Source organism: Neomonachus schauinslandi, chromosome 10, assembly GCF_002201575.2.
Source record: "Neomonachus schauinslandi chromosome 10, ASM220157v2, whole genome shotgun sequence".
Classification (NCBI taxonomy): Eukaryota; Metazoa; Chordata; class Mammalia; order Carnivora; family Phocidae; genus Neomonachus; species Neomonachus schauinslandi.
In genome coordinates, this window is record NC_058412.1 from 54,362,705 (window position 1) to 54,390,443 (window position 27,739).

The window sequence follows — 27,739 nt, forward strand, 5'->3', positions numbered from 1 at the left end:
TCTTTCTTTCTTTCTTTCTTTCTTTCTTTCTTTCTTTCTTTCTTTCTCTCAACAAATATGTATTGGGTGACCACCATGCACCAGGATTGATACAATGATGACAAAGACAGAATCCCCATTCTCCTAGAACTCATATTCTAGGGGGAATGACAGATCATAAACAAATATACAAATAACATAGTTTCTGATACTGTCATGTACCATGAAGAAAATAATTGTGAGTGTGACCATTGAGAAAAATGGTTTGGGGAGAAGCAGTTTAACATTAGAATGTTTGGGGAGGACGACTCTGAGAATGTCACATTTGAGCTGAATGAGAAGAGCTAGGTGTATGAGAGTATAGGGACATTGTAGTCAGAGAGAACAGCAGGTGCAAAGACCTGGAGTCAGGAAAAGAGTATCAGAGAAAACTGTATACAAGCCACTGTGGCTTTCGCACCATGAGCATACACCCTCTGGATGGCAGCTTTGGCATTTTCATTCATCAAGACTTTTGTTGGGGAGCCTATGGGCATACCTGTGTTTTGAAGGAACCATCTAGACTTTTTGACCTCTAACTCTGTTTCTTAGAGTGCCTATAGTCCAGCTGAGCCAGGTACTTGGATATTGGATTTCTCTGATTACTTCCCCTGCATCTTATACATGATCTGATCATCAAGAAAGCTAAAATCAAAACTGAGCTTCTCTGAGATATAATGTATGAGTCAGAAGTAAATGGCTTGTTTTTTTCATATAGTAAATGACCAATATTTGGTGGGAAGAAAGGGAGCTGGTTTCCTGGTAGCAGTTTTTCTTCCAGTCCTTTTTTCCATTCCATTCCATCTTATCTCTTCCCTTAACTCCCTGCCTTCTAATAATTTGGGGAGTGGGTTGGTCATAATTCAGTATCTTCTTTCCCATTAAATGCTGCTTTTCATGCTTACTTCAAACATTATTTACATCTATAAAATGATTGAATTAATAAAATTGTTGGGTTATTTTTTCGGGGGGCTTTGACACTCCTACTTTTGGTCCTTAATTTAGGAACATGGGGACTACTCCTGTTGACCCAATCTTTAACTAAAATTGACAAAGAATTGTGTTTTTTAAAATCATTGCTTTATTTATCCATTCATCAGGGCCTCCAGTGTTTCAACCACTGGGCTGCATGGAGATATGAACACATTGTGGTCTTCACCTTCATGGCCCCAAAGTGTACAGGGGATAGACACACAGAAAGTGACTCCATGATAGTATAAAGAGGCATGTATGAAGTGTTAGGCCAGTCAGAAGTCAAGACATTAACTCTGGAGAGATCGCAAGCCAGGTTTGGGAACATAAGTCAGACAGTTGGAGTCAAGAGGCTCCAGCCCCTCAGACATCTCCAGTTCTGGCTCACTGCCAGGAGTGTAATATCAGCTTCATTCTAACCTTGCAAGCTTCTGGGAAGACTATGTTCTTTGGTATTTACCTTAAATCCTAATCAGTTTCATAATTGCCACCCCAGCTTTCTTGAACCACTGAATGAGCTATGGCTGTAGCTACTCAGTTATTATTTTCAAAACAACCAATAACAATACTTTCTAATTCCACAGCCCTTCAACATGAAGCTTGGCAAATTGATGTTGCAAGTTTTATTATCTTTGCTTTCTGACTAAACAGTCAAGGACAGGTGAGGAAAGACTCCTCAAGATTTAGTTGATGTTTATTATGAGCAACTGAAACATGAATGCTGGAAAATAAAAAAGCAATTATAGACAAGGTTTCTACAGGCCCAATGTGGAAAAGAAGCCAGGAATTCATTTAAATCCTTCTCATTCAATACTTGTTTTCACCTGAGGGGTTCATTTGAGGAATGAGAGAAGGTTTCATCTGATTAGTGCAGACCTTGTTCACCATCTCTAAATATTACAGTGTTAAATAATTTTGAACCAAGAAAATAGAAAGATAATGATATCAATACATTTAGGGCTTGTAATTTTGGCAGCACCCCCATCCTCCCCACACACATACACACAGAGCAGCTGAAGAAAAAGTCATTTTCAAAGCTTTTTACCAAAACACTGTATTATGTTCAACATGTTAGTAGCTAGTATAAGTAGTGAATAACAAAACCTGTCTTTGTGTGTAGATGTAGCCATAGAAAGTAAATAACATCACAGAACATTTGTGGAAAAATAGTAGGCTAAAAAAATGTATTTCTAGGACATGTCTTTTCATCCAAGAATTCTACTTATGAGAATGTATTTCTTGGCAGGGGAGGTGGAAGTATGTGGGATAGATTTAGCCATAAGAATGTTTATGGAAGCACTATTAGTAATAGGAAAAAATGAAAATCTAAATGTCTATTAAAAGAGGATCAGTTAATAAATTTCCACATAATGGAAAACTATGCAGAAATTATAGTAATTTATTATGGAAAGATATTCATGATATATTTTTAAAGGGAAAATGAACATTGAAAAATAAGATGTATAGCTTGAACCATATGAAATTGTTTTATAGGTAAAAGGTGGTTGAAAATCAGTAATTTATTAATAAACTAAACTATGATACAAAATAATAAAAGTAAAATGATTGTTGAATATATGCACTGTGTGCACATAAAGACTCTGAAAATATATTTGCTAAGGTTTATAATAGTTGTCTTCCAGATAAAGGCTTAAGAGGTTTATTATAGTTATAATTATTATTGTAATTTTTACGCTTCCATATTTTCAGACTTTTCTTTAAAAAGAATAGCCTTGGGCGCCTGGGTGGCTCAGTTGGTTAAGCGACTGCCTTCGGCTCAGGTCATGATCCTGGAGTCCCGGGATCGAGTCCCGCATTGGGCTCCCTGCTCAGCAGGGAGTCTGCTTCTCCCTCTGACCCTCCCCCCCCCATGTGCTCTCTCTCTCTCTCTCAAATAAATAAATAAAATTAAAAAAAAAAAGAATAGCCTTTCATAATGAGGAAAAACAATGAAATAAACTTCACTCTGAAAAAAAAAAGAAAGAATTGGATGCCATAAATTTGTATTCTTTTCATTTAGTGATAACTGCTTTTGCTATTATCCTGTATTCAGACTTGATTTCTCTTCTTTTGACTGTAGTAAAAGAACACATCCTTCATTTTAGAGTATGTATTCTAAAAGATACCCAAGCAAAATGTGAGCAAAGAAGAAAAAATACATGATATGACACCTAATTAACTGACTGGCACCTCCAATTAACCAAAATGTTCTCTTCCCAAAGCAGTATCACGAATTTGGCTAACACACACACACACTCACACACCTGGTTGAGTTCACGTTTTGAGTCATTTTTAGATAGTTGCTAGTTGGTATAGTGCATGGCAGTGCTGGCTATCTGCTATGAACAACCCTGAGGACAAAGGATCTATTTATATTCCAAATTAGTGCACACCTGGGCTCACTACCCTTGTGTGATAGAGCTCTCTACTCTCATATTCTTTTCTTCCACCTAGTACTATGACTTGACTGCTTTGGGGCTTAGACATTTTAGCAGAAGCTCATTCCAGCCCCATTCACACCATCTGTGGTTGTAAAAATACAGACTCCAATTCACCCAACATTTGTAATACCTATTCTCAACCTCCTGAGGCCATTTGCTCTCTGAGAATACTATAGATATAATACACATTTAGCCCAATATTTTATGGTATTTATACCAACTGTTATTATCATTGGCAGATGTAAAATGATGATCACAATTATGGCTTGGAGAAAGTACAAGATCTTCAATCCGCAAAGAAAACTGAGATTCTCTTCACTTGACTCTTCTTCATAACAGAATAGATTCATAATAGAGAAAATTTTTCTGAAACAGAACATGAACGAAAATATTTTTTCCTGTAAGTTCTATGACAATTATCTTTCAACCACATGGGCTGATTATTTGGTACCATAAAAATTAGTTAGCAGAACTCAATTATTTCACTGATTGCCAGAAGAAACCCTTTTCCATCTAGCATTTCATAATTTGAATCATCTTTATTGAAGATGTATTCACATTGTACCAGTGTACCTATTTGTTTTCCCCCAAATCCCTCCTGGTATTTCTGTTTTTCTTTTTTCTTTTTAATTTTATTTTATTATGTTATGTTAATCACCATACATTACATCATAAGTTTTTATTGTAATGTTCCATGATTCATTGTTTGAGTATAACACCCAGTGCTCCATTCAATACGTGACCTCTTTAATACCCATAACCAGGCTAACCCACCCCACACACTCCTCCTCTCTAGAACCCTGAGTTTGTTTCTCAGAATCCATAGTCTCTCATAGTTCATCTCCCCCTCTGATTCCCGCCTCTCATTTTTCCTTCCTACTATCTTCTCTCTCTCTCTCTTTTTTTTAAACATATAATGTATTATTTGTTTTAGAGGTACAGGTCTGTGATTCATCAGTCTTACACAATTCACAGCGCTCACCATAGCACATACCTTCCCCAATGTCTATCACATAGCCACCCCATCCCTCCCACCCCCCACCACTCCAGCAACCCTCAGTTTGTTTCCTGAGATTAAGAATTCCTCATATCAGTGAGATCATATGATACATGTCTTTCTCTGATTGACTTACTTCGCTCAGCATAATACCCTCCAGTTCCATCCACGTCGTTGCAAATGGCAAGATTTCATTCCTTTTGATGGCTGCATAATATTCCACTGTATATATATACCACATCTTCTTTATCCATTCATCTGTCGATGGACATCTTGGCTCTTCCCATAGTTTGGCTATTGTGGACATTGCTGCTATAAACATTGGGGTGCACATACCCCTTTGGATCACTACATTTGTATCTTTGGGGTAAATACCCAGTAGTGCAATTGCTGCGTCATAGGGTAGCTCTATTTTCAACTTTTTGAGGAACCTCCATACTGTTTTCCAGAGTGGTTGCACCAGGTTGCATTCCCACCAACAGTGTAGGAGGGTTCCCCTTTCTCCGCATCCCCACCAACATCTGTCCTTTCCTGACTTGTTAATTTTAGCCACTCTGACTGGGGTGAGGTGGTATCTCATTGAGGTTTTGATTTGGATTTCCCTGATACCGAGTGATGTTGAGCACTTTTTCATGTGTTTGTTGGCCATTTGGATGTCTTCTTTGGAAAAATATTTGTTCATTTCTTCTGCCCATTTCTTGATGGGATCATTTGTTCTTTGGGTGTTGAGTTTAAGAAGTTCTTTATAGATTTTGGATACTAGCCCCTTATCTGATATGTCATTTGCCAATATCTTCTCCCATTCTGTCGGTTGTCTTTTGGTTTTGTTGACTGTTTCTTTTGCTGTGCAAAAGCTTTTTATCTTGATGAAATCCCAATAGTTCATTTATGCCCTTGCTTCCCTTGCCTTTGGTGATGATTCTAGGAAGAAGTTGCTGCGGCTGAGGTCAAAGAGGTTGCTGCCTGTGTTCTCCTCCAGGATTTTGATGGACTTCTGTCTCACATTTAGGTCTTTCAACCATTTGGAGTCTATTTTTGTGTGTGGTGTAAAGAAATGGTCCAGTTTCATTCTTCTGCATGTGGCTGTCCAATTTTCCCAACACCATTTGTTGAAGAGACTGTCTTTTTTCCATTGGACATTCTTTCCTGCTTTGTTGAAGATTAGTTGACCATAGAGTTGAGGGTCCATTGCTGGGCTCTCTATTCTGTTCCATTGATCGATGTGTCTGTTTTTGTGCCAGTACCATACTGTCTTGATGATGACAGCTTTGTAATAGAGCTTGAAGTCCGGAATTGTGATGCCACCAGCTTTGCTTTTCTTTTTCAACATTCCTCTGGCTATTCGGGGTCTTTTCTGGTTCCATACAAATTTTAGGATTATTTGTTCCATTTCTTTGAAAAAAGTGGATGGTATTTTGATGGATATTGTATTGAATGTGTAGATTGCTCTAGGTAGCATTGACATCTTCACAATATTTATCCTTCCAATCCATGAGCATGGAATGTTTTTCCATTTCTTTGTGTCTTCCTCAATTTCTTTCATGAGTATTTTATAGTTTTCTGAGTACAGACTCTTTGCCTCTTTCGTTAGATTTATTCCCAGGTATCTTATGATTTTGGGTGCAGTTGTAACTGGGATTGACTCCTTAATTTCTCTTTCTTCTGTCTTGTTGTTTGTGTATAGGAATGCCACTGATTTCTGTGCATTGATTTTATATCCTGCCACTTTACTGAATTCCTGTATGAGTTCTAGCAGTTTTGGGGTGGAGTCTTTTGGGTTTTCCACATAAAGTATCATATCATCTGCAAAGAGTGAGAGTTTGACTTCTTCTTTGCCATTGTTGTGGCTAGGACTTCTAATACTATGTTGAATAGCAGTGGTTGTAGTGGACATCCCTGCTGTGTTCCTGACCTTAGGGGGAAAGATCTCAGTTTTTCTCCATTGGGAATGATATTCGCTGTGGGTTTTTCTTTTTTTTTTTTTTTAAAGATTTTATTTATTTATTTATTAGAGAGCGAGTGAGAGAGAAACAGCATGAGAGAGGAGAGGGTCAGAGGGAGAAGCAGGCTCCCCGCTGAGCCGGGAGCCCGATGTGGGACTCAATCCCAGGACCCTGGGATCATGACCTGAGCCGAAGGCAGTCGCTTAACCAACTGAGCCACCCAGGTGCCCCACGCTGTGGGTTTTTCATAGATGACTTTTATGATATGGAGGTATGTACCCTCTATCCCTACACTCTGAAGAGTTTTGATCATGAAAGGATGCTGTACTTTGTCAAATGCTTTTTCTGCATCTATTGATAGGATCATATGATTCTTGTTCTTTCTTTTGTTAATGTATTCTATCACGTTGATTGATTTGTGGATGTTGAACCAACCTTGCAGCCCAGGAATAAATTCTACTTGGTTGTGGTGAATAATCCTTTTAATGTACTGTTGGATCCTATGGCTGGTATTTTGGTGAGAATTTTTGCATCCATGTTCATCATGGATATTGGTCTGTAATTCTCCTTTTTGATGGGGTCTGTATCTGATTTTGGGATCAAGGTAATGCTGGCCTCATAAAATGAGTCTGGAAGTTTTCCTTCCATTTTTATTTTTTGGAACAGTTTCAGAAGAATAGGTATTAATTCTTCTTTAAATGTTTGGTAGAATTCCCCTGGGAAGCCATCTGGCCCTGGGCTTTTGTTTTTTGGGAGATTTTTGATGACTGCTTCAATTTCCTTAGTGGTTATAGGTCAGTTCAGACTTTCTATTTCTTCCTGGTTCAGTTTTGGTAGTTCATACATCTCTAGGAAAGCATCCTTTTCTTCCAGCTTATCAAATTTGCTGGCATAGAGTTGCTCATAATATGTTCTTATAATTGTTTGTATTTCTTTGGTGTTGGTTGTGATCTCTCCTCTTCCATTCATGATTTTGTTGATTTGGGTCATTTCTCTTTTCTTTTTGATAAGTCTGGCCAGGGGTTTATCAATCTTCTTAATTCTTTCAAAGAACCATCTCCTAGTTTCGTTGATGTGATCTACTGTTCTTTTGGTTTCTATTTCATTGATTTCTGCTCTGATCTTTATTATTTCTCTTCTCCTGCTGGGTTTAGGCTTTATTTGCTGTTCTTTCTTCAGCTCCTTTAGGTGTAGGGTTAGGTTGTGTATTTGAGACCTTTTTTTTGAGAAAGGCTTGTATTGCTAAATACTTTCCTCTTAGGACTGCCTTTGCTGCATCCCAAAGATTTTGAACAGTTGTGTTTTCATTTTCATTGGTTTCCATGAATTTTTTAAATTCTTCTTTAATTTCCTGGTTGACCCATTCATTCTTTAGTAGGATGCTCTTTAGCCTCCATGTATTTGAGTTCTTTCCGACTTTCCTCTTGTGATTGAGTTCTAGTTTCAAAGCATTGTGGTCTTAAAATATGCAGGGAATGATCCCAATCTTTTGGTACCGGTTGAGACCTGATTTGTGACCCAGGATGTGATCTATTCTGGAGAATGTTCCATGGGCACTAGTGAAGAATGTGTATTCTATTGCTTTGGGATGGAATGTTCTATATATATCTGTGAAGTCCATTTGGCCCAGTGTTTCATTTAAAGTCTTTATTTCCTTGTTGATCTTTTGCTTAGATGATCTGTCCATTTCAGTGAGGGGGGTGTTAAAGTCCCGTGCTATTATTGTATCATTGTCTGTCTTTTTTAATTTTGTTATTAATTGGCTTATATAATTGGCTGCTCCCATGTTAGGGGCATAGATATTTACAATTGTTAGATCTTCTTGTTGGATAGACCCTTTAAGTAGGATATAGTGTTCTTCCTCATCTCTTATTATAGTCTTTGGTTTAAAATCTAATTTGTCTGATATAAAAATTGCTACCCTAGCTTTCTTTTGGTGTCCATTAGCATGGTAAATGGTTTTCCACCCCCTCCCTTTCAATCTGGAGGTGTCTATGGGTCTAAAATGAGTCTCTTGCAGACAGCATATCGATGGGTCTTGTTTTTTTATCCAATCTGATACCCTGTATATTTTGATTGGGGCATTTAGCCCATTTACATTCAGGGTAACTATTGAAAGATAAGAATTTAGTGCCATTGTATTGCCTGTAAGATGACTGTTACTGTATATTGTCTGTGTTCCTTTCTGGTCTATGTTATTTTTAGGCTCTCTCTTTGCTTAGAGGACCCCTTTCAATATTTCAATATTTCTTGTACGGCTGGTTACGTGTTTGCAAATTCTTTTAGTTTTTGTTTGTCCTGGAAGCTTTTATCTCTCCTTCTATTTTCAATGACAGCCTAGCTGGATATAGTATTCTTGGCTGCATATTTTTCTCATTCGGTGCTCTAAATATATCATGCCAGTGTTTTCTGGCCCACCAGGTCTCTGGATACTTCTATTGCCAATCTAATGTTTCTACCATTGTAGGTTACAGACCTCTTGTCCCGAGGTGCTTTCAGGATTTTCTCTTTGTCTCTGAGACTTGTAAGTTTTACTATTAGATGTTGGGGTGTTGACATATTTTTATTGATTTTGAGGGGGATTCTCTGTGCCTCCTGGATTTTGATGCCTGTTTCCTTCCCCAAATTAGGGAAGTTCTCTGCTATAACTTTCTCCAATATACCTTCTGCCCCTCTCTCTCTTTCTTCTTCTTCTGGGATCCCAATTATTCTAATATTGTTTCATCTTATGGTATCACTTAACTCTCAAATTCTGCCCTCGTGATCCAGTAGTTGTTTATCTCTCTTTTTCTCAGCTTCTTTATTTTCCATCATTTGGTCTTCTATATCACTAATTCTCTCTTCTGCTTCATTTATCCTAGCAGTTAGAGCCTCCATTTTTGATTGCACCTCATTTATAGCCTTTTTGATTTCAACTTGGTTAGATTTTAGTTCTTTTATTTCTCCAGAAAGGGTTTCTCTAGTATCCTCCATGTTTTTTCAAGCCCAGCTAGTATCTTTATAATTGTCATTCTGAACTCTAGTTCCAACATCTTACTCATGTCCCTATTGCTCAGGTACCTGGCTTTCAGTACTGCCTCTTGTTCTTTTTTCTGAGGTGAGTTTTTCCGTCTTGTCATTTTGTCCAGAGGAGAACAGGTGAATGAGAAAACAAAATGCTAACAGGGTAACAACGTCCCCAGAAAATACGCTCTAAACAAATCAGAAAAGAGCTGAAGCCTGGGGAAAAGAAAGGGAAAGAAAGAAAAGAAAAAAAAATATGATAAAAAATGATCAGGCTGGGGAATAGATCAGTGGCACACACTAGATTTTTGGCATATTTTGGTGTGTTAGAAGAAACTGCCTCCCAAAATTTTAAAGAAAGAAAAACTTATATATGTACAAAAATAAGGGTAAATACAATGAAGGGATAGAATATGACTGTAAAGATGAAAATTATAAAAGATTTTATAAAAGGAATTAATAAGATAAGAAGTTGGTTGAAAAAAGAAAGAAGAGAAATTTAAAAAAAGGGGGGGGAGAGAATGTGATCAGGCAGGAGACTAGAATAAAGCCATACACTAGAGATTTAGGGTATATTTTGATCTGTTAGAAGAAACCATATCCCAAAATTTTAAAGAGAGAACAACTTATATATATACCAAAAATATGGTTAACTACAATGAAAGAATAGATATGACTCTAAAAATGAAAAGTAAAAAAGATTTTTAAAAAAAGGGATTGATAAGATGTTGGTTGAAAAAGGGAAAAAGAAATATTAAAAAAAATAGAAAAAGAAAAAAGAAAATTAAAAAAATTAACTTTGAAAGACTAAAGAATCAGGGGGAAAAAAAAACATGAATTCTATGTGCTGTATTTCCCTAATGCTGAAGATCTGCCATTCTCATTGATCAGTAAACTTGGTATTGGTTGGCTGTTCTTGCTGATCTTCTGGGGGAGGGGCTTGTTGCCATGGTTCCCAGATGTCTTTGCTGGAGGCGGAGCTAAGTAATCTGCTCGGGTTTGTTCTCGGGAGCTTTTGTTCCCTGCAAGCTTTTCTTACAGCTTTGGAGGATCAGAGTGAAAATGGCAGCCTCCCAATCTCCACTCTGGAGGAGCCGAGAACTTGGGGCCCCACTCCTCAGTGAGCCCCCAGAGAAAAGCAGTCAATCACTCCTGTCTCCCCAGTCTCTGGCCACACTCTGTGCTCACCTGGCCTGTGACTGAGCATTTCTATCTCTGGCACCAGAGCCGTGTGGAGTCTCCAAATCCAGCAGATTCCTGCGGTGCACTCCTGTGCTGCTCCTCCTGGGGGAAGAAGGGGAGTATCCCCGGATCTACTGCTTGCTGGGTCCCTGCTGGAAGAGCAGTGGCCTGACTGTGCCACAGATCATGGTTTATGGCAATCCCGAGCTGAGAGCCCACTCCTCCGCTCCATCTTTGCAGCCAGCTTCCCTGCTCCAATGCCTGGGAGCTCTGCCGCACTCAGGGACCCCCAGTCTTTCTGTGACCCTGAGGGTCCTGGGACCACACTGTCCCAGTGAGGGTTCCACCCCCCGCTTAGCCACTGGAGCGACGTCCCTCAGCAGAGCAGACTTCTACAAATTCCCATTTTGTGCTCTGCTGCTCTATCACTTGCCGGTAGCGGCTGATGTAGGCTCCCTCCCTGAGGACTATCTTCCCAGATATCGCCTTGGATTCACTTCTCCAGACGTCTACCTTCCAGAAAGTCGTTGCTTTTCTGTTCAGAGAGTTGCTGCTATTCTTTTCTTTGATCTCCTGTTGAGTTCGCTGGTGTTCAGAATGGTTTGATACCTATCTAGCCGAATTCCTGGGATCAGATGAAATTAGGTCTCCTCTCCTCTGCCATCTTGCTCCTCCCATATCTCTGTTTTTCTGGTTGCAGTGGTTTTCTAACTTCTTTTTAATGTATAATAATCACCTGTGAATTTCATTGAACATGAAGATTAAGAAGCTTCGTGTCTTGAGATTTTGATCCAGTAGGTCTAGGATAAGTTGAAAACCTGCATTTTGATCAGGTACCTCAGAGATTTTGATACATTGTCTTACAGGGAAATAAATGCTTCTAGTCCTTCTTTTATCAAATGGCCCAATGAGATTTTCCTCCCATCTTTTACCCTTCCTCCAAGTTCCCAATCTTTCTGCATCATTTAGAATACGAGATATCCCTCCCCCGCAATATTAAATTCTTCACCATTTTATTATGGAGGATAATTTCACGATTATCTTCGCTTATTTGAAAGTTTCTTTGGGAAATTAGCCACTGTCCCAAGAACTTTAAGTGGCAAATCTTTTCCCAAAAGAATGTTTAAACTCCTTACATGAAGTTAAAACCTTTGCTAATCAAAAAATTAAGTTATTCTTATTTAATGGGTCATTAATATTTTGGCATTTTTTTAACCTCAAAGGCTAATTTTGTGAGGCCCACTAATATCTTGACTACATCTAGGTCTTAGAAACCAAATATTATTTTCATGGCTTTAATATATACATTTTTGATCAGTATTTAGTCCAAGATATAAAAAGGTAATATCAGAAATCTAAACTCTCTCCTTAAGATTTTTTTAATGCATTTCAAGAAATAATAGCTGTGGCATTTCTATCCCTGAAGCTCCTGCTTGATGAAAAATTTTGCTCTGTGGGTAAAAAATGCAGAACATGGAGTCCACCTGCTTCCACCTCACAGCCAGAGAGCCCTCTGTGTTAAGGTTGAGCTACAGAGTTTTCTGTTTCCCAGGAATCAGAGATCACTGGTCCAGCTGTAATATGCAGTCTCAAAACACAAAACATCTGGACAGTTGATATGAATAGTTCATCTTTCCTTATTTATGTTTGAAAGCTGAGGCAGTGTTTATGGAATGAAAAATTTGTTTAAATGAATGTCTGAACATTATGAATTCCTTGTCACACTTTATCTGGCTTCATAATTGATGTGGTGAACAAAGATCTCTCCATACATATATACATAGGCATGTAGCCATATAGCTATATATCCATATTACATGTATATAGGTATGTATTTATTTCTATATCTATCTATCTATCTATTTATCTATATATAGAGAGATTGCTATTTTTCTGTATGTACTTAGGGAAATCTCTGAACCCACTAAGGCCACTGTATTTATTTTTCTAAGATTTAAGAGTAGACTGGAAGGATGGGATATAAGTATAACATGAAGTAATATTTATCACAAAACCATGGCTATTAAGAAGCTTGCATTCTTTGATACAATGTACAATTTGAAATTAAAGTCCTATAACTGAATAATCTTCTTACAAGAAGAATGTTCTCATAAATCTATTACCCAAAATGTTTTTGAAAGACAAGTCACCATTTTTATCACCTCTTAAGTCATAATTGCAAGAAAAACTCTGCACAGAGCAGTTTGGGATAAATATGTATGAATAAAGAACTATTATCATGTTACTGGAAAATTGGGGGCAGACAGCTTTGACCTGAGTATTTCCTTGACCTTTCTCAATCTGATTTATCAAAGACAACTAAAAGTTCCTTGCAAACTATAATCCTAGCCTCTGAATTAATCACAATGACTTGTTTAAGAAAATATTCTGCAATCCCAACTGTATCCTGACTGAAATTTGAACCATCAGGGGCTTCATAGCTTCAGTGGTTTGGGTTCTCGGTGGTTTTTGATGCACTTTCCCTATGTGCAACATTTGGATTGTGGGAGGTTTATAACTGACTAGCCATTGACTGATTTTCAGCCAGTAAAGTGCCTACTGTCGTGGTGCAAGAGTTGTCTCTAAAGGGTCAAATTCTTAGCTCTCAAAGCCATTAAGCAGTGTCAAAAGATTATTTTTTGAGAGTCCCATCAAATTTATTTGTATTTCTTTTCACTTGTTTTAAAAAATAACTGGGGGTGCCTGGGTGGGCTCAGTTGGTTAAGTGTCTGCCTTTAGCTCAGATCATAATCCCAGGGTCCTGGGATAGAGTCCCATGTCAGGGTCCCTGCTCTGCTGGGAGCCTGCTTCTCCTTCTCCCTCTGCTGCTCCCCATGCTTTTGCTCTCTCTGGCTGTCTCTCTCTCAAATAAATAAATAAAATCTTTAAAAAATAATAATTGAAATAGTTCTAAGATAGAAGTCTGTAATTTTGATTTACTAAAAAAAAAAAAGAAAAGAAAAAAAAACCTTAAAGAGGGCATGTACTGAACGGAGCACTGGGTATTATATGCAAACAATGAATCGTAGAATACTACATCAAAAACTAATGATGTAATGTATGGTGATTAACATAACATAATAAAATTAAATTAAAAAAAAAACTATAAATTCCCTTAACTAAGCACTACTAAGCCTCCATAGATATTTACTTCAGTATCTCCTGTGACATTGAGAGCTCCAATAACCAATTCCTTTTGTGACTTCTATTTGTTCTCCTGTTTAACTCTAAATTAACATATTTGTGTGTATCTGTTTGTATATATGCATGTATGCACACATTTGTGTGAGTTCACAAATGATTGCTTGGATGAATGTTAATTTATATCAATGAAGCTGAAATAACATTAGGAAAATCTCATTTTGTTTTTCCATTTAAAGTTTTATTTTTAGTACTAATTACTGAATATGTTTGTGCATCAATTTATTCCATGTTTGTGTGTATTTTATTTTGTCTCAGTGATCTTTGTTACCTTAGGGCCTAAAACAACATTGGAGGCATTCAACATTTTTATGTTATATAAATAAATTAATTAGTAGGAAAAGTGAAGCCTACACCTTATAAGATTATTTGCATCTTATAAGTCTTTAATTTTGCTCTAGGAAATTCAACTTAGGGAAACAGTTTGATTTTGATTTACTGGTGGCTCTGTTAATACCTACAAATAGTAAAAGTTTGCTTTGACAACCAAAGTGCAAGCACTTTTACAAATATTTTACCTTTATATATTTTAGGCATTTAAGTGGCTTTTAACATTATTAGTATACATAGTGTTGTTACATTTATATCTATACCCCAATTAATTATGATTTTTTTAATTATCCCATAAAAATCTACACAAATAGGGACCAAGTTTTCCAACATTTTGTAACCTTCACATTACTCCTATAATGCCTTATGCACAGATGTTATTTAAGGAATGTCTGTTGAATTGCTCCAGCCATGGCTGGAAAGGTCAATAAGTAGTCTTAGAGAATATATCAAGAATTCAGTAGATAGTAAGATATATTATCAAGATAAAAAATTAATTGCATAGTAGAAACTTTGCTTCCAGCAATGGTAGACTAGTTCATTTTAGACCAAAATTCCTTAGAGCATAGAAATAGTGGAAAAAATTCTTTAAAAAAATCTAATTGAGGGTATCAGAGACATACCAAGGCAGGATAGATTTGCTAACATCCAGGAAAGAGTTAATCCCTGAGTTTGCTTATAGCTGGGAAGGAACCCTGATTTAAGACTCCTGTTTCTGAACATGATGGAGTATCAGAGACTAGATTTACCTATCCACCTTTAGCAATCAAAATATAGGAAATATAGTATGCAATGATTTTCAAGAGACTGGTTACAGGCAAAAAGGTCAATAATCACTGAGCAATGAGAAATACACAAAGTGAGCCTGACAATTGCCTAGATTACTATCTTGAGAGACTTTCCAGACTGTGGTACAGGAATGAGAAACTGAGGCAGAACCTGGTAGACTCCCTGAGTTAAGGAGATAGAGCTGAGAGTATAGGGAGACCAAGGCAGCTATGGTTCAGAGAAGAATATGGGAGAGAAGAGATCTGCAAAGTGAGAAAAACATAAATAAATGAAAACACATCCCATGTTCATGGATTGGCAGACTTAATATTGTTAAGATGTTAATAGTACCTAAAGTGATCTACAAATTCAGTGCAATCCCTATCAAAATCCCAATGACAAATGCAGAAAAGGGCCCTGAATAGCCAAAATGATCTTGAAAAATAGCAAAGCTAAAGGACTCACACTTTCTGACTTAAAAGCTTACTACAAAGCTAAAGTAATCAAAACAGTGTGATATTGACATAAAGACAGATATATGAACCAATGGAATAGAATAGAGAGCCCAAAATTAAACCCTCATAAATGTGGTAAAATGATTTTTGACAAGGGTGCTAAGACCTTGCAACAGAGAAAGGACAGACTTTTCAACAAATGGTACTGGAATAAACAGATATCCGCAGGCAAAAGAATCAAGTTGGACCCTTACCTAATGCCATATACAAAAATTAACTCAAAGTGGATCAGAGATCTAAATGTAAGACCTTAAAAAATAAAACTCGTAAAAAGAAGGGGGGACAAAATCATGATATTGGGTTTGACAATGATTTCTTAGATACGACATCAAAGGCACAGACAACAAAACAAAAAGTAGATAAATGAGACTCGTTGAAAATTTTAAAATTTTGTGAATCAAAAGACACTACTAACAGAGTAAAATGGCAACCCATAGAGTGGGTGAAAATATTTGCAAATCATGCATCTGTTCAGACAATATCCAGAATACATGATATAATTATGCTTATATATATATATTCTGGATATTATTACATGTATTATACACATATATAATGATACAATAATGATATTATGTATAATATATAATATAATAATTATAATAGCAACAATAATAATATAGTATATATTTTATAATACTCAGAATATGTAGAGAACCGCCAAACTCAAAAACAACAAAATAAGCAACTTGATTAAAAAATGAGCCAAGGGGCGCCTGGGTGGCTCAGTTGGTTAAGCGACTGCCTTCGGCTCAGGTCATGATCCTGGAGTCCCTGGATCGAGTCCCGCATCGGGCTCCCTGCTCGGCAGGGAGTCTGCTTCTCCCTCTGACCCTCCTCCCTCTCATGCTCTCTGTCTCTCATTCTCTCTGTCTCAAATAAATAAATAAAATCTTTAAAAAAAAAAAAAAAAAAAATGAGCCAAGGACTTGAATAGATATTTCTAAAAAGAAGATATACAAAAGGCCAGCAAACACATGAAGAGATGGTCATCACTAATCATTCAATAAATGCAAGTCAAAACTGCAATGTGATACTACCTCACACCCATTAGGATAGCTAATATCAAAAACAAAATAAAAGAGAAAATAACAGGTGGTGGTGAGGATGTGGAGAAATTAGAACCCTGCACTGTTGATGGGAATGTAAAATGGCATAGTCACTATAGAAAACAGATGACAGTCCTTAAAAAGTTAAAAATAGAATTACCATATGATCCAGCAATTCAACTTCTGGGTATATACCCAAAAGAATTGAAAGCATGGTGTCAAAAAGATGTTTGTATCGCATGTTCATAGCAGCATTATTCACAAAAGCTTAAACATGGAAGCAACCAAGCATCTATTGATTGATGAATAGATAAGCAAAAGTGGTATATGCAAATAATAGAATATTATTCAGCCTTAAAAGGAAATTCTGACACATGATACAGCATGGAGGAAACTTGAGGACAGTATGCTAAGTTAAATAAATTAGTCACAAAAATACCCCCAAATATTGCTTCATTCCACTTATATGAGATGCTTAGAGTAGTCAAAATCATAGAGATAGAAAGTAGAATGGTGGGGCGCCTGGGTGGCTCAGTTGGTTAAGCGACTGCCTTCGGCTCAGGTCATGATCCTGGAGTCCCTGGATCGAGTCCTGCATCGGGCTCCCTGCTTGGCGGGGAGTCTGCTTCTCCCTCTGACCCTCCCCCCTCTCATGTACTCTCTCTCATTCTCTCTCTCTCATATAAATAAATAAAATCTTAAAAAAAAAAAAAAGAAAGTAGAATGGTGGTTTCCAGGAACTAGGGAGAGGGAAGAATGGGAGTTATTGTTTAATGGATTTGGAGTTTTAAAGATTTTAAAATATGAGAGAGCTAGGGAGATGGACAGTGGTGATAATTGTACAACATTATGAATGAATTTAGTAACACTGAACTGTACATTTAATAATGATTAAGATGGTAAATTTTATGTCATACCTAAAAATTGTTGCCTATTTGAAGATCGGTATTTTCTTACTTTTTTCTAAAAGACTTATGCTTTTAAGTTTTATATTTACAAACATACATCTATAATCCATTTTGAGTTTAATTTTGTTTATAGTGAGAGATAGGGATAAAGGTTAATTTTCTTGTAAATATATATCTAATTGTCCTATCATAATTTAGTTAAAAGGCTATTATTTCTCTCCTTTCCACCTTTTTCAATATAATATGACTTTATTTTTTTCTTATTTTTATTTGAGTATAGTTGACATACCATGTTACATTAGTTTCAGATTTACAAGTTAGTGATGTGACAAATTTATACATTATGCTTTGTTCACCAGAAGTATCCCTACTATCTATATTAGCTACGTTACTATTACGCTATCATTGACTATATTCCTTATGCTTTGCTTTTTACTTCCGTGACTTACTCATTCCAGAACTGGAGGCCTGTATCTCCCTCTTCATTTCACTCATTTTACCCAACCCTCAAACCCCTTCCCTCTGGCAACCATTAGTTTGCTCTATGTATTAATAGTTCTGATTCTGCTTTTTGTTTGTTTATTATTTCTTTTAGATTCCATTTATTAGTGGAATCATATGGTATTTGTCTTTCTCAGTCTGACTTATTTCACGTAGCATAATAGCCTCCAGGCACATCCAAGTTGTCTCAAATGGCACTCTCATCCATTTTTATGACTGTATAAAATTCCATTGTATATATATATACCACATTTTCTTTATCCCTATTGATGGATACTTGGGTTACTTCCATGTCTTGGCTATTGTAAATAATGCTACAGTAAACAGGGGTGCATCTTTGTTTTCTTTGGGTAAATACCCAATAGTGGAATTATTGGATCATATGGTATTTCTATTTTTAATTTTTTTGAGGAAACTCCATACTGTTTTTCACAGTGGCTGAACTAGTTTGCATTTCCACCAATAGTGCACAAGGGTTCCTTTTTCTCACCATCCCCACCAACATTTGTTGTTTCTTGTCTTCTTGATTTTAGCCATTCTAACAAGTGCAAGGTTACATCTCATTATGGTTTTGCCTTGCATTTCCCTGATGATTAGTAACATTTAGCATTTTTTCCTATGTCTGTTGGCCATCTGTATGTTTCCTTTGGAAAAATGTCTATGGAAATCCTCTGCCCATTTTTTAATTCATTGTTTGTTTTTTTGTTTTTTGGGTTTTTTGGGGGTTTTTGATGTTGAGTTACATGAATTCTTTATATGTTTTGTATACTCACCCCTTATTGTATATGTCATTTGCAAATATCTTCTCCCATTCAGTAGGTTATCCCTTTTGTTTTCTTGATTTTTTCCTTTCCTGTGCAAAACCTTTTTATTTTGATGTAGTCCCAATAGTTTTTTTTGCTTTTGTTTCCCTTGCCATAGGAAACATATCTAGAAAAATATTACTGTGGCCAACATCAGAGAAATTATCACCTGTGTTCTCTTCTGCTGTTTTTATGGTTTCAGGTCTCACATGTGGGTCTTTAATCCATTTTGAATTTATTTTTGTGTATGGTGTTAGGAAGTAGTCTAGTTTCATTCTTTTAAAACAGTTTTCTTCCTGTTTTCCCAGCACCATTTATTGAAAAGACTGTTTTTCCCCAAGTGGATTCTTGCCTCCTTTGTCATAGATTAATTGACCATTTAAATATGGGTTTATTTCTGGGGTCTCTGTTCTGTTCTATTGATCCATGCATCTATTTTTATGCCAGTAGCATACTGTTTTTGTTACTGCAGCTTTGTAGTCTCAAATCTGGAATTATGATACCTCCAGCTTTGTTCTTTCTCAGGTTTACTTTGGCTATTTGGGGTCTTCTGTGGTTCCATACAAATTATAGTATTATTTGTCCTAGTTTTGTGAAAAATTCTGTTGGTATTTTGATAGGGATTGCATTGAATCTGTAGATTGCTTTGGGTAATATGGATATTTTGACAATATTGTTTCTTCTAATCCAGGAGCATGGAATATCTTTCCATTTGTTTGTGTCATCCTCAATTTCTTTCATCAATGTTTTATAGCTTTGCAAGTATAAGTCTTTCACCTCTTTGGTTAACTTTATTCCTAGGTATTTTATTCTTCTTGGTGTAATTGTAAATAGTGTTGTTTTTTAAAATTTCTCCTTCTATGACTTTGTTGTTAATGTATAGAACCACTATACTGAATTCATTTATTACTCTAGTAGCTTTTTGGTGCATTCTTTAGGATATTCTGTGGATAGTATCATACTGTCTGCAAATTGTGACGGTTTAATTTCTTCTTTACCAATATGGATGCCTCATTCTTATCTGATTGCTGTGGCTAGGACTTTCAGTACTATGTTAAATAAAAGTGGTAAGAGTGGACATCCTTGTCTTATTACTGTTCTTAGAGGGAAAACTCTCAGTTTTATACCATTAAGGATGATGTTAGCTGTGGATTTTTCATATGGCCTTTACAATGTTGAGGTATGTTCCTTCTAACTCCATTTTGTTGCGAGAATAGATGTTGAATGTTGTAAAATGCTTTTTCTGCGTCTATTGAGATAATCATATGATTTTTAACCTTCGTTTTGTTGATGGTAGTGTATGACATTGATTGATTTGAGATTATTGAACCATCCTCGCATCCTGGGAGTAAATTCCACCTGGTTGTGGTGAATGATCTTTTTAATGCATTGTTGTATGTGGTTTGCTAATATTTTGTTGAGGATTTTTACATTTATGTTTACCAGAGATATTGGCCCTGTAGTTTGTGTGTGTGTGCGTGCATGTGTGTTTGTGTGTGTGGTGCCTTTGGTTTTGGTATTAGGGAAATACTGGCCTTATGGAAGCTTTCCTTCCTTCTCTATTTTTTGGAATAGTTGGAGGAAATAGGTATTAGCTCTTCTTTAAATGTCTGGTAGAATTCACCTATGAAGCTATCTTGTCCTGGACTTTTATTTTTTTGGTAGTTTTTGGATTACCAATTCAATTTCATTACTTGTAATCAGTCCAGATTTTCTGTTTCTTCCTGGTTCAGTTTTGGAAGATTATATGTTTTTAGGAATTTATCCATTTCTTCTAGGTTGTAATATGGCTTTATTTCTGAACACTATTCTGTTGTTCTATTTGTCTACCTTGATGCCAATACCACACTTACTATAATGGAACTTTATAATGAGTCTATAAAATCAGACTACTTCTCTGTTTTCAATGTTTCTTTAGATATACTATGTTCTTTGTATTTTCACATGAATTTCATAATCCACTTGTCAGTTATTTTCAAGAAACTCTTTGGGATTTTGATTTGGATTATATTATAGATCATTTTAGAGAGAATGACATCACAACAACACCGAGTCTTTCTAAACATGAACATGGTCTATTTCTACATTTATTTAGGTCTTATTTAATTTTCTCAACAAAGTTTTACAGTTTTCAGTGTTCAAATCTTTCATATCTTTTGTAATATTTATGTGTAAGTTTTCCATATTTTTACATTGTATGCAAGTGGTATTGTTTTTAATTTTAATTTCTGATTGTTCATTGATGGTGCATAGAAATATAATTGATTTTTGTATATTGATTTTGTATTCTCCAACATGGCTAAACTCATTTGTTCTGTTAGCCATTTTGTATATTTAAGGAAATTTTCAAAAAGTTTTGTTTGCAGATAGAATTTTACTTCTTTCTTTCCAATAAAGAGGTCTTTTATTTCTTTTCCTTTACTTTTTGCACTGGCTAGACCTTCCAATAAACACTGAATAGAAGTGGTAAGTACGAGTCTTCTTCCTAATACTAAAATAATATATTCAGCCTTTAAACTTACATATGAAATTAGATAGTTCTCATGGATGCCTTTGTCAAGTTGAGGAAATTGTCTTCTGAGAGATGTTGGATTTTGTCAAATGCTCTTCCTGAATCTATTGAGATGATAATATGGTTTTTTTTTTTAACTTATTTTTTAAATATGATGAATTACAATAATTGACTTTTGAATATTAAGCCAACCTTGAATTCCTGGGATAAACCCTATTTGGTCATGTTAGATTATTTCTTAAAAAGTTAAACATAGGGCGCCTGGGTGGCTCAGTTGGTTAAGCGACTGCCTTCGGCTCAGGTCATGATCCTGGAGTCCCTGGATCGAGTCCCGCATCGGGCTCCCTGCTCGGCAGGGAATCTGCTTCTCCCTCTGACCCTCCTCCCTCTCATGCTCTCTGTATCTCATTCTCTCTGTCTCAAATAAATAAATAAAATCTTTAAAAAAAAAAAAAAGTTAAACATACACCTACCACACAATCAAGCCACTCTACTTTTAGGTATTTACCCAGGTGAAATGAATGTGTATGTCCATAGAAATCATGATTCTGACAACAGACTTTATCTAGAATTTTTTTTTAATTCTCAAAATTCAGCAATAAAACAAACACTACTAAAAAATGAGTAAAGGACCCGAGTAGACACTTCATACATAGATGACAATTAAATAAGTTAAAAGATCTTTAACCAGGGCACCTGGGTGGCTCAGTTGGTTAAGGGTCTGCCTTCGGCTCAGGTCATGATCCCAGGGTCCTGGGATTGAGTCCCTTATCAGGTTCCCTGGTCAGCCAGGAGTCTGCTTCTCCCTCTTCTTCTGCCTCTGCTTCTCCCCCCATGTCTGTGCTCTCTCTCTCTCTCCAAAAATAAATAAATAAAATCTTTTTTAAAAAAAGATCCTTAACCATTAGTAAAATGCAAATTAAAACCATAATGAGATAACACTACATTAGAATTGCAAAAAAGCAAAGAAAACATGTAATGCCCAGTGATGATAAGGATGTAAAACCATATGAAATTTTATAAATAGCTGGTGGGAGTATAATATCTATTAGAAAAATGTACAGTATGTATAAATACAGTATAAAATGTACTATGAAAAAATTAGCAATTTTTTATGACGTTAAATATAGATTTATAATATTACCCAGAATGTTTGCTTGTAGTTGATTACCCAGGAGAAAAAAAATAGCTTATGTTCACAAAAATACCTGAATGTTAATGGTTAGCTATAATTGCCAAAAATTGGAAACAACTCAGATGCCTTTCAACTGGTAAATGGATAAAGACACTGTGGTGTATCCATACAATTGAATATTAACTATTTAGCAAGAAAATGCAACAGAATGTTGATTTACACAACAGTGGATGATTCTTGAGTTTAATAAAAGAAGTGAAAAACAAAAGGTTACAAATTATGTAATATTATTGGTATGACATTCTGGAGAAGGTAAAACTACAGTAAATTACAGAGCAGTGGTTTCTGGGAGTTGGGTGTTTCAAGAACAAGTTGGTTACAAAGAAGCAGTTGGAGGAAAAATTAGGAGTGATAGAACTGTTCTATATCATTATGATATTGAATAAAACTTTATGCATTTATCAAATGTATAGAACCATCACACTGTATCCAAATGATTACATCATTTTATGTTCCCACCAGCAGTGTATGAAGCTTCTGATTTCCTGACATCCTTATCAATGCTTATTATCTGACTTCTTGATTATAGCCATCCCAATGTGTATGAATTGGTATTTCATTGTGGTTTTGATTTGCATTTTCTTGATGATCAATGATGTTGGAAATCTTTTTATGTGTTTATTGTCATTTATACCCGTAAGAGGTATGTGCTCTTGAGTGACTAATAACAAATCTTATTGTCTTCCCTACAAATATACTGTACCAACTACCATGATATTAAAGACTCAGTAAGAAAAAAACACTAAATATTTATTCTGATCACCATACTCTTCCAAAAAGTTATTGGACAAGGTTTCAAGATTAAAGGCTATTTGGGGGAAACTGTATATAAAAGCATCCAATCACATCAAAAATGGAGAAAGCCTTTAAATGAGAGCATAGGGAATGGAGAAAATAATATTGTCAGTATCCAGAACTTTATATTAAGACACAAACTGTAATGATTCAACAATATGGAAAGGATTTAAATTATCAAAGACACTTTTTTCAAATGTTAATAATTCTTCCTTGAAATAGTATTTATTGTTCATCAGTATATGTGGACTAGCTGGGATCTCAATTTTTGTTGAAATTTGAATAGATTTATTTTGTGGTCAAAGGTTGACAGAAGTGAGCTTCATGTTGGTTAAGAGCTTATTTGCATATTGTGCATTTTCTAATAATGTCTCCTATTGACAGTAGAATTTTTTTCAAAACAACATTTAGGAGCTGTATCTTTAGCTTTTAATAGAAAAAAATCAGTAAGTCACTCAAGTCATTTAATATTCTCAGTCCTCCCCATTCAGACCAAAGGATGAAAGGAAAATCAAATAATACTGAAAAAATTTATTATCAAATTCTTATTTCCCCTGTGTAAATATAAAGTTCAAGTCACACAATCTAGTATAGACAGATTCTAATGTGTTCAGGTCACTCTTCTGGCTGCTTAAAGGAACAAATAATTCTGAAAAATGGAGGTCAGCTTTAAAAAGATTAAGTAAATGATATAAAGCATATACTGAGGTGTCTGGTGGGATCAATTTTTTTGAAAAAGGGAAAAGCAGGTAGAAGGTTGTTTAAGGTTAATATAAAGCAGTAGGATGTTTTCTGGAATCACCATAACAAATGCTTTATCACTATTTGGGATTAGAATAAGTGCACTCTAAAAAGCTGCATAATGCCTTATGGGTATCTTTGAGTTGGAAACTTTCACGTTTCAAGCAAATGTTAGGACCAGTGTCCTTTCAGCTGCCCCCAAAGTTCAAACAGGCTTACTTTTTGCTAGTGTAAGTCTTTCATAATCTACAAGTATCTCCTGGAAATCAATAGACATCTAAATGAATGAGTATGTTGGTGAGATGTGTACTGCTGAAGGATCTTTGGATAAGAAATAGCAAAGATTTCTCTAATTTACCTTAAAACCTATCTGTATACCTTTTGGTACTGGAGCTAATGTCCATCGAGAATATTAACCAGCTGAAATAGTTCTCTTAAGGTCAAAGAAAGAATTTCATTGAAGAAGGAAAAAAGACAAACAAACAAACCCTCTTTCAGTAAATAGATAGGAGTATTTCTCCAAAGTCCTAAGTATTTTATTTAGAAATGTAACAATTAAAATGGATTAATTTATTCATTTATTTTTCAACAATATTACTGACTGCTTAGTATGATTCAGGCATTATTCTAAGTGCTGTGGATACAGTGTTAAACAAATTAAAAGCCTCTACCCTCACAGAGTTTATGTTTTAACAAGGAAAAAACAAAAGTATGGTGTCATGTAAACGATGGGGCTAAATAGTCTCTGACCATAAATATTAAAGTTTAATCCCAATCTTTCTGAAACTATCCACGAAACCATGGATTTTACATGTTGACATAGTCCAAAGGTGAATAGTAAAGGTAATATAATCATTTATTTTTGGAAGCATTTGCTAAACATGCCCAGGTTTAATCGTTGTTTATGTGTCTGAAATTTATCAGCCAATTACTACTATAATTTTGTCCAAGAGAGATGAAAACAAGATGCCAGGTGGCTAGTCAATAATCTCTATGATGCTTACTGTCTTTTTTTTCCTATTTTGATAAAGTAAAAATAATGACAGTTTTTTTCCCAACTAGTTTAGTTTGGGTGGTTTTCTTTTAAATTATTTTTATTGTGAAATATAACAGAGAGAAATATCTTTAGAGCATAAATATTTATCTTAAATTATTAAAAAGAAAATACCCTCGAAAACAATCAGGTAAAGAAATAGATTGCTAGCCTCCCAGAAATTCCCCATGTACCGCAATCCCCTCAATCCTTGAATTAACCAGTATACTGACTTATATGATTTCACTACATAAGTAAAAATTCCCGTATCATAGAATTAGTTTGCCTTGGTGTTATCAGAGGTTTTAAAATTTGCCATTCTGAGGACTATGGAGGGGATTGCATTAAATCTATTGAGCAATTTGAGGAGAATTGATATCATTATACTATTGAATCTCCTAGTCCATAAATCTCACATGTTTCTCAAGTAGTTTTGACTTCTTTTAGATCTCTCAATAAAATTTTGAAGTTATCCCCATAGACATTTTGCACATCTTATGTTAGGCTTATTTCAAGGTACTTTATATTCTTGATACTGTTATAATTAGCATTCTCTTATTTGAAGTCCTCTAATTGTTGGCAGTATATAAAAAGAAAATTTATTTTTGTACATTACTGTACAGAAAACTTGCAGAAATTTCTTATAAATGTTATGTTTTATTTTTAGAATCTTTTGGATTTTCTATATACAAATAATATCTTTGGTGAAAGTTTTCTTTGTTTTAATCCTCTGGTATTTATGTAGTATGAATGTATGTATGTATGTATGTATGTATGTATTGTCTCACTGCACTGGGTAGAACCTCTAATGAAATTTTGCATAGAGTAGTAATAAATGCATTCTTTTCTTATTCTCAATTTCAAAGGGACAGCTTTTAACATTTGCCATTAAACTGTTTTAGGTTTATAGATAGTAATCATCAGATTAAGATTCTTTTTATCCTACTTTGCTAAGGATTTTTATTTTTAGTACATAGTGAATTTTATCATTTGCTTTGTCAGACTCTATGAGCACATGGTTTTTTAGGCTTTAATTATCTATATTTAATTACTTTGCTTTTTTATGTTAGAAAGCTTGCATTCATAGGAAAAAAACAATTTGCTCATGATACTATCCTTTTGTTGGACTCAAATTGCTAAAGTTTAGTTTATTAGTGAGAGAGACTTCTCATAGTTCTTTTTAGCATTGTTATTGGGTTATGATATCAAGATTATTGTAACCTCATAAAATGTTTTGGGAGTGTATCTTCATTTACTATAAAGTTGGAAATATTTTTCTATATACATTAGGTAGAAATCACTGGTGAAACCATCTGGGTCTGGAATTTTCTTAGTAGTAAGTAATTTTATTAATAATAAAATTTATTTAATACTGATATGACAAATAAGGTATTCTGTTTCTTCTTGTATCATTTTTAGTAAGTTTTATTTTTCCAAGAATTTGCTAATTTCCTCTAGATTGTCATATTTTTGACATAAAGTTTATAATATTTATTCATCAATTTTTTAATGCCTGAAGTATCTGTTATAATGTTTTCCTTCTTTTTCTTAATTCTCTTATAATTATTTGTTTCTGTGGTGTTGTTATTCTCTCTATTCTCCTCTTTTCATTTGTGATTTTGTTATTTGGGTCCTCTCCCTTTTTTTTTCTTGCTGAGTATGGCTAGGGGTTTATCAATTTTGTTGATCATTTCAAAGAACCAGCTCCTGATTTCATTTATCTGTTCTACTGTTTTCTTAGTGGGTTTTTTTTTTTAAGTTTTCATTTTAAATCCAGTTTCATTTGTATCCAGTTAACATACAGTGTTATATTAGGTGTACAATATAGTAATTCAACACTTCCATACATCACCCTGTGCTCATCAGGACAAGGGCACTCCTTAATCCCCATCACTTATTTAACCTATACCCCCACCCACCTCTCCTTTGGTAACCATCAGTTTGTTCTCTGTAATTAAGAGTTTGTTTCTTGATTTGCTGGCTCAGAGCAAATTTTGTTAAAGCGGTGTGTGTGCCGCTATGCGCCATTGGTGCACAGCTGCTGCACTGCCCTGTGCCCTGCACCCGCCCCCCCCCACCCCCCAGCTGCCTTCATGTGCTCCCAGTCCACTAAGAGAAACTGAGAGTAGTGACATCCAAGTAGCAATAAACATGCTTATTACCCAGCTATTGGTTACTATTTACCATTCCCCATTAGAAATGCAACTCCTTGGAAAAATGGCTGATTCCAGGGCTTAGGTAGGGAAAAACAAGATGAACTTTCTCATTGTCACAGAACTAGTAAGTATTATATTCAGGCCATAAACCCAAATTGCCTGACTCTTGAATCCAAATTCTTAACTAGTACATTTAGTTTTCCATTTCTGATCTTAGGACTTTCAAACCAAATGACCTCCTGGACTGACTGCTGGCATTCTCTGAGGGCTTGGCAACCAGCCTGGTAGCTGTAATCACATAATGGAGCCCTGAGTCCAGTAGCTATCCTTATAGCTAAAACCGCTTTTTATCTTTTCCTGAAACTTTCCTTAACCTTCCTACTCTTTGTACAAATTCCCCTGCTTCTGACACAAGTGTTGTGAGTGAGTGAGCATTCAGACTCATTAAATTTTCCTGCGTTGGTTTTTTTTTTTTAGGGATTAGAATTATTGTTGATGTGATTTTTAAAAAGCTCGGGTAAATAAAACCTTTTTTTGAGAGGACTCAGTTTAGCAGACACAAATCCATGCCCTACTGTCCCTTGACTCTAAAACCAGCCAGCAACTTAGATGAGAGAGTATATTTTGCAACAGACCCTCAGCTAGCTTTGTATAAGATACCAGATGCCAGCCAAAT